This window comes from Hemibagrus wyckioides, linkage group LG14 (assembly GCF_019097595.1).
Source record: "Hemibagrus wyckioides isolate EC202008001 linkage group LG14, SWU_Hwy_1.0, whole genome shotgun sequence".
Classification (NCBI taxonomy): Eukaryota; Metazoa; Chordata; class Actinopteri; order Siluriformes; family Bagridae; genus Hemibagrus; species Hemibagrus wyckioides.
Window position 1 is genome coordinate 1,941,841 of NC_080723.1, and position 16,120 is coordinate 1,957,960.

The following is a 16,120-nucleotide window of genomic DNA, read 5'->3' on the forward strand; positions in this document are numbered from 1 at the left end:
TTCTTCCTAAGATATTTTGAAACAGCGGCCCTGGAACAGAAAGGGTTAAGAACCTTGCTCAAGTACCCATCAGTGGTAGCTTGAACTGTGCTTGAACTGCCCATCAGTGGTAGCTTGAACCATGCTTGAACTGCCCATCAGTGGTAGCTTGAACCATGCTTGAACTGCCCATCAGTGGTAGCTTGAACCATGCTTGAACTGCCCATCAGTGGTAGCTTGAACCATGCTTGAACTGCCCATCAGTGGTAGCTTGAACCGTGGTAGCGTGTCTCGCACCTCTGGGGTTTGGGGGTTCAATCCCTGCTTCTGTTCTGTGTGCACAGAGTTTGCATGTTCTCCCCATGCCTGGGGACTTCCTCCATGTATTCCGGTTTCCTCCCTCAGTCCAAACATATGCTATAGGTGTCTCTAAATTGTCTGTAGTGTGTGTGAATGCTGTACAGGAAGTGGCTGGATTTTTTTTTTCTTTGTCACTGGTTTTAAATCTATTGGCAACATCTCATATCCAAAAGGAAATTTGAATTGAACCTGTCTAACTCGAGTGACCTCGCATTTCCCATCTGACAAGCAACTGCACCGCTCATATACCTTTAAGAGTGAAATAAGGCAGTGCACGCCTCGCTTAAACCCACTTTAATGAAACGCGCACAAAGCACATATAAATAAAGTACACCGAGTGAGTTTCGGCGGTGAAGGAGATGTGTGATTGAGCTTAGTGATGGACTGCCTGTTCCTCTCGCCTTCTATTAGTACTGTTTGATTTGGATGAGGGAGCTTAATAAGCAGGGCGGAGCTCTAGTGTACAGAGGCTGGAGTAGCCCCCAGCCTGCTGCCTCTCTACACCAGCTCCTCTCTCATGCACCACGCTGCTGGATTTCAGGTAGGAATTCTCCATTTGCTTCTTCCTTCTTTTAATGTAATGCTCCTTATATTTTGATATCCTCCACGCTAGGAAATGTAAAGGCTGCGTGCAATGCTTTGGCGCGTGCAGTATAGCGCAGTGTGAAGGATCCAGCGTGTGATGGTGGTGGAGTATGAATGGGCGTCTGATCTCAGAAAGCGTGCTTCTAAATGTGAAATGTGGCTTCATTACTTCTGGCTCGTTGGAGTGTGTGTGTGTGTGTGTGTGTGTGTGTGTGTGGCGAATCTAAGACTGGACGTGCATACAAGATGGAAGTAGCCCTTATTTGGCATTTTGTGCACGCCGAACAGCGCGTGAAAGCTTTTTGTGATTAAACCCGGTGTGTTTGAGGCTTCGCCAACAATTCCCAGGCTTGATGTGTTTAAAGATAAGTCAACATGCACACCGCCACCCCTCCAGCTTTAATGCAGGATCCGGGTCTCTCCTGAAATGACACCGCTTGTTTATGTCGGGAAGACGGGATCCGGCGCGAGCTCGGTTCGAGCGACTTGAGCGTTACCGTGGCGTTTCTCCCACTCGACGGGGGTCACCGCTAAAGGGCGAAATTTGACGCCGCCATATTAACGCTTATCTCTGCTATCCGATCGATGCACACCGCTACCTTTCCCTTTAGCTTTATCTATCGAGGCCACTCTCGGGGTAAAAAAAAAAAAAAACTCTGTAACACCACCGGATGCGTGAAACGGCGTCAGTGTTACAATGTAACGCGTCTCATCGGCGTGTAAACGCAGAGAAATGGAGGTCGCTCATATATTACTGGGGCTGATCTTGTTTCAGATCGATTTGTGATTATCGGAAGTTTCGGGATCGATCGACTGTGCGCTTAAGATATTGGTGGCTTAAATAAGCTAGCATTCATCCTGGATAGATTTCGAGGGAGAGTACAGCAATAATTCCCCAAAGGTGCATTTCAGTCATAACCAAATCTGATGTGATCCTAAACCGATTTCAGCCTGTGTTTCTCTCCATGACTTCCCAGCTGCTTTACTGCAATATCGAATGACACACACACACACACACACACACACACCCGAGGTGCTCATCTCATGCAGGATATGTACATATGACCATACAGTGTGTCTGAGTGCTAAGCAGAAAAGAGAAGGCTGTCTGTTTGTCTAGGCAAAAGCTGGTCACCTTATTATTTATCATTATCAATAATAATAATAATAATAATAATAATAATCTAATTAGTTTGAATCAAGTTGTCCTTGAAGAAGAGGTGCAGCTCTTGTACAGTCCCTCATGTAGCTGAAAAAGTGCCACACCCCTCTGAAAGGGGAGTCTGTCATCTTCATGTTTAGATACATGTCTGAATCCAGGACTAGGCCTAACTGCCGGAGTAATGATGTCCAGTCTTTTTGCCAAGGGTCAGTGCGTTTAGAAGTTCCATTTAAGCAGGAGGACGCCGAAACATTTGACCTTGTGTGGACGTTCTCTTTTCTTTTGGGTCCCACACCGAGTGAATTGTTTAACAGGATGTAAGTGTAAGCAGGTTAGGTTGACTCTATTTGTTATAGGGTCTCTGTATGTGATGCTTTCCTGTGCAGAGTAGGAATATCAGGACTGATGCTGACCTACAACGTATCCTGTCAGGTTTGACATTTTCGGGTACATTCCTCATTCTGAACACGGTTGATTTTGACTGACATGATGCACATGGAGGACACACACACTTAAAGAATGCCCCTGTCATAAATTGGATATTTTGCATAGTAGAAGATTGTAGATCGTTGGCTTGTCTGCTGTGATGGTGAATATATTGTACAGGTTCTCAAACCCTGCTTCTGGAGTTTACTCTCTGTCCTTTAGAATTTTCCCTGCTGTAACAACCGTGCTTTAACTAATCCTCTATTTAACAGCCCTTCCTGTGTTTAAGTGGGCGTGTTAACTGGGAGAACACTAAAATGTGCAGGGCTGGGGGTACTCCAGGACTAGAATCTGTTCGGTATCAGTACTGGGTGTTGGCAAAATGCTATTGCATTAAAAAGGGGGGGGTATTGGTGCAGGGATTTTTTTTTTTTTCCTGAAAGTTCTATCCACACATTGACCTCCTGTTTTTATCCTCATTCATTCAGTAGTTTCTTATCACTAAGCAGATTTAATGCAGCCGTGTCACAGCAGAAATTCTGATGTGAATGCCTATCCACAATGTACATTTTCAAAAAGAGTAGATTTACTAAATAACCATGTGATTTAATGTAGTTTAACCCTGGAGCTCTCGCCGTTGTTTATTCCTCTAACGTGGTGTGTAGTAGGTAATGTAGGCAGTGGGCGGGAAGCCAGTCATGCTGTATGACAGGAAGAGACGGATGTTTAATACTGCTGTGCAATGGGCTTTCTGGCAGTTATGAGGTCAAGCCTGTGATCTAAATGCTGTACACTTTTCTTTTTTTTTCCTGCCCTCCTGAAAAAGACTAAGGACAATCATGGGCTTAGTGTACTTTGTGCCTGGCTCATTGTGTTACAGGCTGATTGATGTGAGGAATATGAATTTGTGGAAGTGAAGAGAGTTGTGATTGAGGAGCATAATTGGGATAGAGTGAGTAGTGCTGTATTTTTTATTTATTTTTAACTAAGACAGCATGCTGCAATAAGAAAAGTCTCTTTTCTTAGGCATGCTGTGTTATGAGGTTGTGGTAAATGAGTGGTAGACATAAAACTCCATTAATTAGGATGTACTCAACCTAAGGAAGGAAACCTCTATGAGGACATAGTGAAGGTTATCACAGGCTACTTTGTGTGACCACTTTCCCTTGCCACTTTTGCTAACACCTGCTCTCTCTCTTCCTTATACGTGGCTATAATTAGTTCTCGGCACAGCAAGTACCTCGAGCTGGGATATGGCTCTTGCCTCTACAGAGGTGCTGATAAAAATCTGGCGATTCCAGTGACATCGTGCACCACATAAGAGCAGAGAGGAGAACATAACAGCATTCGTTCCCAGATTGTAATGCCAAGACAAAAAAAATAAGGCTCTCTTTTAAAAGAGTATTCAACAAGATAGATATAGTATTTTGGAGCCTTTCCATTGCTGTGCAGATATCATTGTTGGCTGAGGACCAGCACGGCACGTTGTTACTCTCTTTCACTCTCACTGATGCACGAGGTCAGGAGGTTCTCTACCAGCACATGGCTCTGGATAAATCAGAGCTCTGATAGCTGTCCAACGCCTGATGAAGTCATGCCTGATTACATAGTTTTCGGTTTACTCTTGTGAACTTCGTAAGAACTCTGCTAGATTCAAGGAGTGTTTTGTGTCCCTATAAGTACATTTTAAATGCTGTCTAATAGCCTATTAATGACCCTTCTGATGGTTCAATCAGAGGAAAACCTTCAAAATAGATAAGGTCGGTACCTCAAAATCCTTTGAACCATCTGCTAAATCATAGATGAATCCATCTCCATCACTCTGTTGGTGTGTGTGAATCTGACATTTATCTGACATCTTTTTCTTATCTCATTTTGACAAATGTGCTTTCTGCATTTATACTTGTTTTCCAAATCTCCAAGACCAACAGGGCAGCTGCCTTGTGGAGAAAACGTTCATGTTGGAAAATATACTGAAAAGGAGACTGATATAGAGCACAAGTTGTTGTTGTTGTTGTTGTTGTTGTTGTTTTTCAGTTTTTTAAAAGCTTTTCGAAAGATTTTTTATTTCTGAGACTGAAAAGGAAAGTCAGGAAACACGTGACTAATATACTCTTACTGGACACTCAGCAAAACAATTCCATAACATCCCGGTCTGCTTGGAGTTTTGATGAAGCGATCTGATAAGGTGATTATTGTAAGTCATTTCAGCATACCCCTTATTGTGTAACCCTCTCAATACCGTCTTATATTGTGGGAATAATTAAAATCAGGCTCACCAAATGACTGGTCCATTGATTTGGCTCGATCGCATACATACTGTTAAAGAGGCCATTATCAAAATGACTTGGATTATGGAGCATCATTAAGACTTCGGATAGAATACGTTATGTTCATGCAAGGCGGTCCAGTAAACATTGAATGATTGGAATGTACAATACTTTTTATTTTTCTCTCAGGAAAGCATTTCCCACATGCCTCGATTTACAAGACTATAACTCCATGCTCTGGGGCATGAGACATAGTTTACAGTTTCGAGAAAAAATTGCAGAGTATGGTAAACGCGCTGGCAATGTCAATCACTCGGAGCAATCTTTTACCTCATCTTGTTTGTTGTCAGTGATGTTTTTCGTACTTGTGTCCTGTAGGACTTTCCCTTTTTAACTGGCCGGTTTGAAAGGCTAAGCCCTGCATACTGCACGTGAATCGAATCACAATTGCACATTATACATTGATGGACCTTGTTCCTTTCCACCTAACCAACCCAACTGTGGACAAAATGATCAATGGCTTTAACTACAAATATCAACCATCAATCAGCCATAAATAAAACCACTTGCCCATTTTAGATGTCATTACTAACATTGACATTAACATATGTTTTTACTAACATATGCTAGTTTGCTACCTAGCTTTAGAAGGCAGCTAGCAAATTTATGAAACCAGAACAAACCCAGTGGTTTTCTCAGCCTCAGCTTGGGCGTGAACGTGTTTTATAGTCAGATCAGTCCAGTTTTATTTGTATAGTACTTTTTAGACAAGATAAATATCACCAAGCAGTTTTACGGAAATGCTGATTGCTTTAGATGCTTAATATTCAAAATAGAGGTGAAAAAAGACGACATATGGAAAAATAAATAAATTTTGAGATGGACCAGACAAATGGGAGCCCAGTTCTCTTCTGGGTGACCCTGGATGGTGTGATTTCTAAATCTTTACTGTATAGAGCAAAGGCAAACACTAACCTTTTCTTGCTTGAGTGGATTATTTCTTTTGTTTTGTGGCTGATTTATGACACGATCATACTGGAAGTCTTTTTGTTTGAGAACATTACATGGCGCATGTACCGTAAAAGAGAGATTTGTCAGGTATATTTGTCATCTTTCATTTTCCTATTATGACGCTGTCTACTGAGATTTTATGGTAAATTTCGGCGTGGATAATCTTATAAATGGTTTTGGATGCATTACGTTTAACGACGTGAGGTATTGACTTGGCTCTGTGTAATTCAGTAAGTATATTTGTCTTTAAAATAATAATAACATGTACATGGATTTCTCTCTTATTCTACAATAGCTATCAGTTCGAACAGACAAAAGCTTCTTCCGACACGTGTGAGGTCATCTTTGTGACCCGTTCATACGGTACCTCAGGATGGCTGTACACACTTGAAGGAGAGCTTTAACTGTTCCATAATTAGCTAGCATTGTTCTGGTTGACTGGTCTAAGATTAATTTACCATCCCTCCTAACCCAGAAAGCAGAGGTAATTGTGCTCTCTCGGTCTCCAGCATGCTGTAGGTGACTCTGGATTCAAACTCATCACCTCCTGATGATCTCCTGAGAAGATGTGCCACTAGGGAGTTCGCATGGCTGAGCATTGTGTTGTGAGAAAATACAACGGTTGTTTAGTGCATTATTCATAGCATGATTCATTTGATTAACTGAATTCAATTAATTTACTCTATTATGCGGTTTAATCTAGGCTATTAGTTATGACTGATATTTTAATGGACCTTTTGAAATACTATAGCAGCAGTTGAGGCCTTGTTTCACTTGGCTTGGTGCGTTCTGGTCTTCAGTGAAATGCTGCATGAACCACATCTTTTTTACCTTTTACATAAGAGCGGCCGTGCGTTATTGGACTAATGTTTCCTGACGATGGAACAGTACATGATTTTTCTTTATTCTTTTAAAACAAAGATGTACGGTTATGATGAATGAGAAACTGAGACATTATGTCCGGTCATTCTGGAGGAGGAAGGTGACACTCCTGCAGTTCATCCATTATAAAGACTGGCTATTTCCTTTGCAAACACAATTGTAGCCTTTAAATGGCCGTGAATGATAACTTATCATGTATTAGCCAGAGATATGTTCAGGTTTCCTATACAATCCGGTGAGAAAGGGATTTTCCTATTGCTCTGCTTGTTCCGTGGCTCAAGCCAAATGAGGCCTGGGTTCTTATTTATTAATGATGCATGTTCACTGAAATGTGGGATTTATTAAAATAAATGTTTGGTGCTTTGTGTACACATGGTCAATAAAGAAGTCTAAGCAGAAAGGATCTTTATTGGTGCTTGTTTAGTTGATGTGAATTGCTAGTAATCTGATTTGTCTATGGAATGCTTTGGTTATTTTTGGAATTAAATAAAAGAAGAAATGAGACCCAAACCTCCCGCTGCATTGGGGATGTTGGTCCATTTGGAAAGGTTTTTGTTTTATTTTAGGGACCAGTCCAAATGACTTAGCTTGCAACACTAATCTTTTTTTTTCTATCCAAATACCCACTCCTGAAACCAGTGCTAATAAAATAAAAAAGGATTTTTTCCTCCGATCGAAAACAACAGGTAAATGAGAGGCACAGATGCAATACCCATGAAGGTGCTTTGAACAAGGGTTTGTTTTTGCTGGATAATTCAACTATAAGGGTTCTTCCAGAGAAACAACAACTCAAGAACTCCTAAGGGTTCTACATGTTTTTAAGCACGCAGAGAGAAATTGAAAAGAAATTGGATCTGTAAGATTGAGGCTGTAGTGTTTGGGTTTGGAAACAAACTTCCAATCAGACTGTTAGTAATGCAGGACTGTAACTAGCTGTTTATCAGGTGATTATTTATCATTACCGCTAAGATAAAATAGTGAATGTGTTACTGTTTAAAGTCAACTGTTAAAGCATGCAATAAATGTACTATGAATCAGTGAATTTGAGTTCAGTGTGGGTTTATCAGTAGTAATGAAAGAAATTGATTAAAAACCACACATACACACACTGGAAAGTTGCCTAATCACAGGCCTCCTATCTTTCTGGCTTGCCAATTTCTCACTGACCTTTTGGTTAAAGTCAGTCATCTCAGTGACCAGTCTCTTTTCCACTGACAGCATGGCCAATGCATTCAGTAAGATGATGTCTTGGAAAAGCACCGAGTGGACAGTTCACCTCTGCTGAATTTACAAATTGGGTCGATCTGCTCCAAGCTCCTCGATTCTTTTCCTTTCTTCATCTGCACGCCTTGTTCTTGAGATATTTCACTTGCATCCACGTTAATCAGTATCTGTCCGTTAACTGACGATCATGCTGAGCGCTAATGAGACTCGTTGAGAATGGTCCAATCACATGAGGCCATAAAAACAGTATTGATTTCGCTAACAACAAAAGTGGGCTGATTCAGGGAACAGAGTGCTGTGCCCCAAGGAAAATTGCCTCTGCCTCAAGTCACATGCTTTTCAAAAGTTCTCACACACACACACAAATAAATGAAATACAGTTTTGATTTTCTTTCAATTTTAAATAAATGATAATGTGACTAACAGTGGAATAGTACGACTAAATGATTTTATTTCATTATTAAAATATATAATTATTGTTAACGCGTTAAAGTAGCATTCTTCTCTGGCTAACTTTAAGGGGCGGCACCCGAGTGCCCCCTACTGACCGGCCACCACTGATGAACATACAAAAATGTTTAAATGGTACAGCTTAAATCCCTCTCTATTTTACTGATTAATATTAAATCATTAAAGAAAGAAAAAGTGTCTTGTACATCTCCTGGTGGCAATAACTAGATCTCACAGGTTCTCTTTTTATTTATTTGAAGCCATATTATTAATTGTTGGTGTGCTCTTTAAAATGAGTACACACACACGCGCGCACACACACACGTACGTTTGTTTACCAATTTTATTATGTGTGTGTGAGAATTCCAAATTTTATGCCTAGGAAACATATTTAGAACCTTTTCTTCGCAATGTTGACAAATGAGTCCCATCATCCATGCCACTCAGGAAATGTTCAGTCGGTGCTGAGAGAAGGCGAAGAGCTCCAGAGTCATCAGAATGAGAGAGAGCGAAGCCAAGCATGATTGTGCTGAAGTGTTTGTTAATGTGCAGTTGTGTGGGTGTGTTTGCCAAATTGCTGAACTGCCACACGCCCATTACACCAGAAGTCTGGTTGGGTCTTTGTGCTCTCTGTCTGGTGGCCGGCCAGACCTGAGGAGTACAGTATGCCCATGCCAGGGCTGGAATTTCCTCCATTTTTTTCTTTTTTATATCATAACTTATTATCATTACAATGACTACATAACTGCTATGAGAGAGTGAGTTCTCTAGTAGCGTTCACTTCTGCATGGGTTGATTAGGCCGCTTTCTCTGATCTATGAATGTGCTTTGTAATGTTGTAAATGTAGAAGCAGTGCTTTTGTAAATGTGCTCATAAACTCTAGTGCTGCCTCACTTAGAATTAAAAATAACCAAAGAAGTTAATTAGGTTATTATATTATTATGTAGCTTTATGAGACATCATCAGAATTTATACAAAGGCTTTCCAGGCTTTGTTACCCAATGGTAAATACTTCGAAGTACAGTTATAATGATTTATATTTAAAGCTTTCATTGTGAGTGCAAGCCAAAGGGTTTTTCTAGATCGGAAGGCAGACTGAAGGAAGGCACCGTGCTGTCTTTAGCCTCTGGTGCTGCAGTTTCGGAGAATACATCTGAGTTCGTAACGCCTCTTCAATTGAGTGCCCTTAATGAAAGGTTGCCTCTCTGGGCCTTCTCTTAAAAGGTCTTGGGTATGGGACACATTAGTGGCACATTTTTTTACAGAAGGCAAACAATGTCTAAATAACATCTTTGTGTGTGATTTATTTCTTCTAGAAACATTAGGAAAGTGCACACCTCCACTGATTCCCACCCATCACACTTCCAGATGAGCTAAGCATGTTTCAGGAAAAGAGGTGGATTTCACTGAACAGTAATATCGCTTGTTCCCTGGATCTCTAGGGTGGGGGTGGGGGTGGGGGATTCACAGTGAGGGTCTCATTGTTGAAATTATTCACGCCTCGTCCACATTTTCCAGCACTCTTCTCATTTCCTGTCCTCCCACAAAGACCGAGCTTTTCCGAGGGACTTTTTTCGAGCACAGGAGTGAGCATAATAAAAGGAAGAGCAACAAGCGTTCTGAAGAGGCCAAGCAGCACGTTACTGAGTGATTAGGGTCCGTGTATATCACTGGGTTTGTTATAAACTCTGTTGCTGGGCTACAGTTTTTGGGATTCTGGGTGTTGGTAAAAGTTTCCATCATGGGAGTCATTGTTTGCTTCACTATGGAGGACTTTTTATAGCATACAGCTGTAAGAATGAAGACGGTCACTGTGTAACTGGGCAGAAGTCGTTCCGAATGTGGTAGTGATGGTGATGAAAGAGCTTGATGATAATCATACAGTGGTCTCTGCAGCCACTGGTGATTTATAATCATGTTTTTTTGATGACCACAAACAAGGATGTTGACCGCGATGCTGATGTGGAGGATAAGGTTTCTATAAGAGAAATCACTGGTCTATCCATTCTATACTGGACATACAGGAACAGGAGATGGGTGGCAAAGTAAAAAAGGGAAAAACAGTATACTGTTTGAGACTTTATCCCATGGCACACTGACAGTCCTGGCACGTACATCTGACTCAAACGATGATTGTGGTGGAGATGGTGTCTGACATGCTCCAAAATCTCCCCTAGGTATTTATTCCCAGTTCCTTGCTGACTGTGAAGACCACATCACGTGATTTACTTAATTTTCATACTCCTCAAACCGTTCCACGGGCAACGGTGTGGCACTGTGCACAGGGGCGGAGTCATCCTCAAAGAGACCACTCCCACTAGAAGAGCAATGATTCATCGTGGAATAAAGCCGATCAGTCAGTCTAACTTTGCATGGATTTACGGTGACTTTCCCTCTTAAGGGGACGAGTGAACTTAAACCATGCCAGTAAAATGTCTTCCACAGCATAATAGAGTTTACAGGCTTTTTCCATTAATTTGTCACCAGTCAGAAGGTGAAGAATGTGTTGGCTCAGGTCACACGTTTCTTCTGTGTCCTATCCGGGATGATGAATGTGTGTTTTTGTAAAGCAGGTCACACTTGCCTTCAAACAATAAATAGCATTATTTGCATTTTATTAAGGACTGTACTTTACTGGTAATTAAAATATGATTAAATAGAAAGACTTAAAAACAGGAATGTTTAAGTTTCAGCATTGGGCTGATTATTGGTCTGAAATAGCAGACTAGTGTCAGAGTTGTGTTGTATCTAGTTCACTGATGTATTTTAGGCACTACATGCTAAAACTCTCATCTTTAGTCCTGGTATCATGCACATTTGGTGTTTTTTCATGTTCCAGCACACCTGATTCAACTAATCAGTGAATTAACAGACCTTCCTCAGTTGAGTGTGTGTGTGTGTGTGTGTGTTGGCACACAAAACACACTAACATGTACAGGGTGTATTCCAGGAGCCAGATAAATGGTGGTATTGAAAAATTAAAAATATGGCTTGAATATGAGAAAATGATGTGTGTGTGTTTTCTTTTCCTCCAATTACTGCTTGATTGGATGTTGGTGTCAGACTACGCTGGCTTTTCAGTTGCTAAGTAATGTTAATTCAGACACTTGCCTCTGGTGTTTTTACTGCCACATAACTGCACCAATTAGACCTGGCATAGTGCACGAGGCCAAGCAGGGGTTCATCCTCAGACCTTCGTGTAAGGGCCAGCATATCAGAATGTAGGGTAGTGGTGTTAATTACCTCCTTAGAAAGGATTCATTTAGAACAAGGACAGCCACAGTTTTGTTTTTTTCGGGGGTGGATATCTAGATCTCTTATCTTTTCTCTGCAGAGGATCATTGATTTTATGCTAAAGATTATGAGATACTGTCTTGTGTGCTCTCAAGCAGATTTGGAAAGGGCAGCATTTCGTAATCAAGCTCCCGAAAGCTAGTGCTAATGCTGTGTGAATAAATGCTAAGAGGCAATGAAGTGAGTGAAAGAAACCGCAGAATTGAATCACTGAATCTGAGGTCCATCTGGCCATTCTTCTTCCTCCTTCATGCACCGATTAGAGGAAGACTGATGTCCGTGTGCTCTGCCTTGCAATCTTGCGTTCAGCACAAATCTTATGAATCCCATTTATAATCAATTATAGAATTTATTTCTTGTATTTTAAATGAAACTAGAATGGTCAGTATCATGTAATTAAATATTTATAGATTGGGATAATGGTATATATTATCACAATATAATATGTAAATATAATCTGCAAGCATCGGCTTATGAAGACTCGTAAATAACAGCAATAAACAGGTACTAGGAGGAAAAGATATCTTTTACTGGATGTTTTCTCTTCTGATGGATGATATTAAAGTTAACAGTCGGTATAATGCATGGAGATCAAAATAATACATTTTCAGTATTTTTTGGATTGGAGTTGTTTTTATGTAGCTTGTTAGTGACAGAGGTGGCATCAGGTCTACAGGCTTAGTTGTAGCATGGTGTCGGAAACCCTGCTGTTTTCTTCCTATTGCTAGCTAGCCAGCTCGCTAATGTGTACTCAGCTCTTTGTGTACCTCTGTACACACCAAAAAAAACAGGTTAAAAAAAATCCTCAGCATTTATCATCCTGTCCAGTGTCTCTCTTTCTCTCTCTCTCTCTCTCTCTCTCTCTCTCTCTCACACACTCACACACACACACACACACACACACACACACACACACACACTAGAGACACGCAGTAGGGGTAAAGTTCTGGTTTCTGTCTTCCATGTTACTAATGTTAGTATCTCTGGCTGACTAAAACAAAAAAGAGAAAGTAAGGTCAAACACAGAACAGAATATTGCAGAAGCTCTTTATTCAGTGTATAAATACCACACATCTCACAGACACGACTTGTTACTTAAGACACACTATATTGGCAAAAGTTTTGGGACAACCCTCCAAATGATTGGATTCAGGTGGTGTTTTTCAGAGGTTGGGCTCAACCCCTAGGTTCCAGTGAAAGGAACTCTGAATGCCAGATAGAACACCTTTGGGATGAATTAGAGCGGAGACTGTGAGCCAGGCCAAAACTGGGACGTCTGCCTTTACATACACATGAATGTAATATGGAGTTGGCCCGCCCTTTACAGCTATAACAGCTTCAACTATTAGGAGTCTGTTAATGGGAATTATTCCTTTAGAAGCACATTTGTGAGGTCAGGCACTGATGTTGGATGAGAAGGCCTGGCTCGCAGTCTCCGCTCTAATTCATCCCAAAGGTGTTCTATTGGGTTGAGGTCAGGACTCAGGACCTTGCTTTGTGCACTGGTGTGTGGTCATGTTGGAACAGGAAGGGGTCATCCCCAAACTGTTCCCACAAAGCATGAAATTGTCCAAAATGTCTTGGTATGAAGCTGAAGCATTAAGAGTTCCTTTCACTGGAACTAAGGGGCTGAGCTGAAAACACCCGAATTCAATGATTTGTAGGGGTGTCCCAAAACTTTTGTCAATATAGTGTATTTCTGAGTTTCCTAACAAGAGATGATGATGGAGAAACAGCTAGCTAGCTAAGCTGAATAATTTAGCTAGTTAATGTTAAGGCTAGTTAGCAACATGATGCTAAAATGTATTCTCTGCTTCATTCGTTCCAAGCTAAGTATGAACTCTGTCAGTAATGTAGAAATATTTAGGAATGGTCACATGATTAATAAACTTGTATATTGAGAAACTTGGTTACACGTTTTGTAGGGTTCCATTATGAGTTGCTTTTGAAAATATTTCGGTTGTCAGATTTCTGTTTGTTTCCTCAAATCTGCAGTTACCGAGTACCATCAGCACTGTTCCTGAAGTGATCAGGGTGTATTGTTGGTTCTCCATGGAGTTAGAGCCCTACAGCAAGCCCACAGCTCTGTACCTCACTGCTGGCTATTTAACTCTGTGTAGATTCTACAGGAAACTTGTTAAGTGTGACTTTTTTCCTGCAATGGCTTACTTCAGCTTTGATTTAAAGGCTTATTAAAAGTGACCTGATTAGGAGTCGACTCATATGGATCTTATTTAGTCGCCTTAAAAGGCACCCAATGGATTTTTTTATGTGATTGGCAAGCTGCACTGGCTTGAGACAACTTTTATTTAAAGCCATGCAACAAGAAAATGTCGCAGTTCTTCTTTTTTATTTTTATTTTTTTTAAATCCGTGTACATACTGTTCCTGTTTTTTTCTGTAGACATCAACACTGTGCTTTAATTGCATTGTTCTTACAGATGTTCATACAGAGGTTCTTGGAATGGTTCTAGCTTTCTACTTGGAAGAATGTCTGCTTTAATTAGGTTGAATGTGATATGTTACTGATAATGGTTAGTAAAGTGAAATCAAAATAGACCTTGCACAGACCCTTGCATTTTCTAATATTTAATGTAAGGTGATGGTATTAACAGGTTAAAAAACATTTTTTTTTTGGTCCATTTCTATCAATTTGGGTTTTTTGTCACATGGAAAGCCCGTGTGTTTATTAGGTTTTTACTTTGGTCCCTTTGAAACAGCTCTCCAGCTCTCGGAATGAGTGTTAACTGTACACTTGGCAACGTCCCAGAGAGTCTAAAAGTCCATTAAGAGAATTAGCATGGGGGCTCTCCTAGCGCCAGACTGCTAGGGTTCTCCCTTTTGAATCATCAGGCCAGCACTGAGACAGAAACTGATGCAGTGGCTTGGTGTAGCCCTTGTTGGCAGCCTGGTTCTTTGGAGTATGGGGTTAATGTCAGCACTGCTTAAGAGATTGCTCAGTGTGCAGCTCGTTCAGAAAGTGGCCAAGAGTAAAGGGATAAACAGCACAAGAAAGGGATTTCCATGCCAAGAAGCTTTCATTTGCCTGCAAGCCATTACTTTTCTAATGAAAATTTTTAGTCAGCATTGTAGTGGGACGGCAATAGTGGCAGTATCATTCATCTCTTAAAATAATGGAGATACTCTGTGGGGAAATGGGTGATGGAGGGTAATAGTGGTAATAAGCAGCAGCTAAGACAAAAATTATACATCAGCCTGAATCGTGAGTGCCACTATAAAGTTAACAGTAGATACAACTCCAGTTTCCCGTGCGCACTCTGAAAATAATACAACTGCTCTGTTTCTTTTGTTAAGCCATCACATGGCTGGATAATGTCCTTGTCGAGTGGATACAGCCATTTTCTCCTAAGTAAGCTGTGGTGCTGAAGCATTCGGTCGTATGCTGCTGACCCAGCTATACCTACAGCAACCTTCATCTTTCCCTGCCACACTTCTGCCTCTTAGATACACTGTCAGCATCCCCAGAGGGCTACGGTAGTACACACCATGTGAATTTATGGCAGGGACACAACCAGAGTGAGGAGATTAAGTGACTAAGAGGGAAAACATGAAAGAGATTGAAATATCTGGGATCAGTTTAGCACAAATGTATTCGTTTATATCTTAGATGAACTGTAAATAGTGCATTTTGTGATTTAAAACCATCGTACTGTATTACAGGCAGTGAACATAGAGTAAATGGTAGAGTAAGTGAAGAGGTAAAGTACAGCTCACTGGTTAAGATTTTGGGCTATTGATTGGAAGGTCATGAGTTCAAATTCCAGCACTGCTACCTAAGCAAGTCTCTTAAACTTTAACTGCTCCGTTGTATGACTGTCACTCTGGATAATTGTGTCTGCAAAATGCTCAAATGTAATGTAAATACAAGAGTTGATTAAGCATAAATAAAATGCAATTAAAATTAATTTACAATAAAAAATTGGGAGGAAACTGAAAGGATACTAGATCAAGTTTCGAGTTTGATAGATAGATAGGTGGATGGATGGGTCGGTAAGTAGGTGGATGGATAAATAGGTGGATGGATGGATGGATGGATGGATGGGAGTTTCAAGTTTTTGTTGGGTGGGTGGGTGGATGGATGGATAGATGGGTAAGTAGATGGATGGATGGATGGATGGATAGGTAGGTGTACGGATGGATGGATGGATGGATACATGGATGGATAGATAGATATATGGATGGATGGAAGGGTTGATGGATGGATGGATGGGCAGATGGATAGATGGGTAAGTAGGTGGGTGGATGGATAGGTAGGTGGATGGATGAGTGGATGGATAGGAAGGTGTACGGATGGATGGATGGATATATTGAAGGGTGGATAGATAGATATATGGATGGATGGAAGGGTTGATGGATGGATGGATGGATGGATGGAAGGATAGATAGGTAGGTAGGTGGACGGATGAGTGGATGGATAGATGGATGGATAGATATATGGATGGATAGATATATGGAA

At 40.9% G+C, this 16,120-nt stretch overlaps 1 protein-coding gene across 2 annotated transcripts in view; it reads left to right on the forward strand.

The window, feature by feature from the left end:
- The first annotated feature begins 721 nt into the window (after positions 1 to 721).
- tln2b (talin 2b) overlaps positions 722 to 16,120 on the forward strand; it is a 131,573-nt gene continuing 116,174 nt past the window's right edge. For both annotated transcript variants that reach the window (XM_058407501.1, XM_058407503.1), the window contains exon 1: positions 722 to 880. The gene's annotated coding sequence lies outside the window, so the exon portion shown is untranslated. The remainder of the gene's footprint in view (positions 881 to 16,120) is intronic.